General features: G+C 44.7%; 1 pseudogene; it reads left to right on the plus strand.

The window, feature by feature from the left end:
• Positions 1–144: 144 nt before the first annotated feature.
• The window catches only part of LOC128365012 (uncharacterized), a 6,054-nt pseudogene continuing 3,698 nt past the window's right edge, over positions 145–2,500 (plus strand).

Raw genomic sequence — 2,500 nt, forward strand, 5'->3', positions numbered from 1 at the left:
TCGCCACGAACCGGCCGGCCCCGGGACTCACGGGAAGGCTCAGAGCCCCCCCGTGGTTGTCCCGGGCCATAGAAGCGAACCCGCAGGCCGAAGGAACCGTCCGCCCAAACACCGGCACAGAGGCCGGCCGGCGGGGGCCCTCCGATGGCGGGTCACGGATGCCAATCGATCAGTGTTACAAAAGGTGGATGGAAACCGCAGCAAGCCTCTCGAAACAGCCCCAAAAGCACCCCACCTGGCTCGGCTACAGGTCGGGGGGTTCTTCGCCAACGCTCTCTGGACGTCTCGTTTTCCGAAAACTGGGTTTCTGAAATCGTGCCGATGGTAGCTCGGGCGTATCGCCCGAACTGGTGCTCGAATCGACCAACGCCATAGGATTCGCCACACCCCGACACTCGAAAAAACTTAGCAAAAAAAAGTCGATTTTTTTTGTGGTCCTGGTAAACTAACTTCCACCCACGCCAAAGAGTTCAGCGTAACCCCGTGACACTCTAAAAACCTTAGAGGGAGAAAAAAGTCGATTTTTGCGGTCCTGGTAACCAAACTTCCACTCCAAAAAACTTAGAAAATTTTTTTGACGAAAAAAAAAAAAGTCGATTTTTCTGGTCCTGGGAACCTAACTTCCACACAATGCAGGCAGATGGTTGCTTGGGCTTACCGCCCAAACTCAGGCATACCCCTCTGACACTCTAAAAAACTTCGAAAACATTTTTGGACGAAAAAAAAAAAAGTTGATTTTTGTGGTCCTGGTAACCAAACTTCCACCCATGCCAAAGGGTTCGGCATACCCCCCTGACACTCTAAAAAACTTAGAAAAAATTTTGGACGAAAAAAAAAAAAAGTCGATTTTTGTGGTCCTGGTAACCTAACTTCCACACATTTTTTTGTGGTCCTGGTAAACTAACTTCCACCCACGCCAAAGAGTTCAGCGTAACCCCGTGACACTCTAAAAACCTTAGAGGGAGAAAAAAGTCGATTTTTGCGGTCCTGGTAACCAAACTTCCACTCCAAAAAACTTAGAAAAATTTTTTGACGAAAAAAAAAAAAGTCGATTTTTCTGGTCCTGGGAACCTAACTTCCACACATGCAGGCAGATGGTTGCTTGGGCTTACCCCCCAAACTCAGGCATACCCCTCTGACACTCTAAAAAACTTCGAAAACATTTTTGGACGAAAAAAAAAAAAGTTGATTTTTGTGGTCCTGGTAACCAAACTTCCACCCATGCCAAAGGGTTCGGCATACCCCCCTGACACTCTAAAAAACTTAGAAAAAATTTTGGACGAAAAAAAAAAAAAGTCGATTTTTGTGGTCCTGGTAACCTAACTTCCACACATTTTTTTGTGGTCCTGGTAAACTAACTTCCACCCACGCCAAAGAGTTCAGCGTAACCCCGTGACACTCTAAAAAACTTAGAAGGAAAAAAAAGTCGATTTTTGCGGTCCTGGTAACCAAACTTCCACTCTAAAAAACTTAGAAAAAATTTTGGACGAAAAAAAAAAAAAGTCGATTTTTCTGGTCCTGGGAACCTAACTTCCACACACTGCAGGCAGATGGTTGCTTGGGCTTACCGCCCAAACTCAGGCATACCCCTCTGACACTCTAAAAAACTTCGAAAACATTTTTGGACGAAAAAAAAAAAAGTCGATTTTTGTGGTCCTGGGAACCTAACTTCCACACATTTGTTGTGGTCCTGGTAACCAAACTTCCACCCATGCCAAAGGGTTCGGCATACCCCCCTGACACTCTAAAAAACTTAGAAAAAATTTTGGACGAAAAAAAAAAAAAGTCGATTTTTGTGGTCCTGGTAACCTAACTTCCACACATTTTTTTGTGGTCCTGGTAAACTAACTTCCACCCACGCCAAAGAGTTCAGCGTAACCCCGTGACACTCTAAAAAACTTAGAAGGAAAAAAAAGTCGATTTTTGCGGTCCTGGTAACCAAACTTCCACTCTAAAAAACTTAGAAAAAATTTTGGACGAAAAAAAAAAAAAGTCGATTTTTCTGGTCCTGGGAACCTAACTTCCACACACTGCAGGCAGATGGTTGCTTGGGCTTACCGCCCAAACTCAGGCATACCCCTCTGACACTCTAAAAAACTTAGAAAACATTTTTGGACGAAAAAAAAAAAAGTCGATTTTTGTGGTCCTGGGAACCTAACTTCCACACATTTGTTGTGGTCCTGGTAACCAAACTTCCACCCATGCCAAAGGGTTCGGCATACCCCCCTGACACTCTAAAAAACTTAGAAAAAATTTTTGACGAAAAAAAAAAAAGTCGATTTTTCTGGTCCTGGGAACCTAACTTCCACACATTTGTTGTGGTCCTTGGAATCTAACTTTCACCCATTTTTTGTGGTCCTGGGAACCGAACTTCCACCCATGCCAAAGGGTTAGGGTTAGGGTTAGGGTTAGGGTTATGCCTAGGGTTAGGGTTAGGGTTAGGGTTAGGGTTAGGGTTAGGGTTAGGCCTAGGGTTAGGGTTAGGGTTAGGGTTAGGGTT

The sequence above is a fragment of the Scomber japonicus genome, chromosome 9 (assembly GCF_027409825.1).
Source record: "Scomber japonicus isolate fScoJap1 chromosome 9, fScoJap1.pri, whole genome shotgun sequence".
NCBI classification, from domain to species: domain Eukaryota; kingdom Metazoa; phylum Chordata; class Actinopteri; order Scombriformes; family Scombridae; genus Scomber; species Scomber japonicus.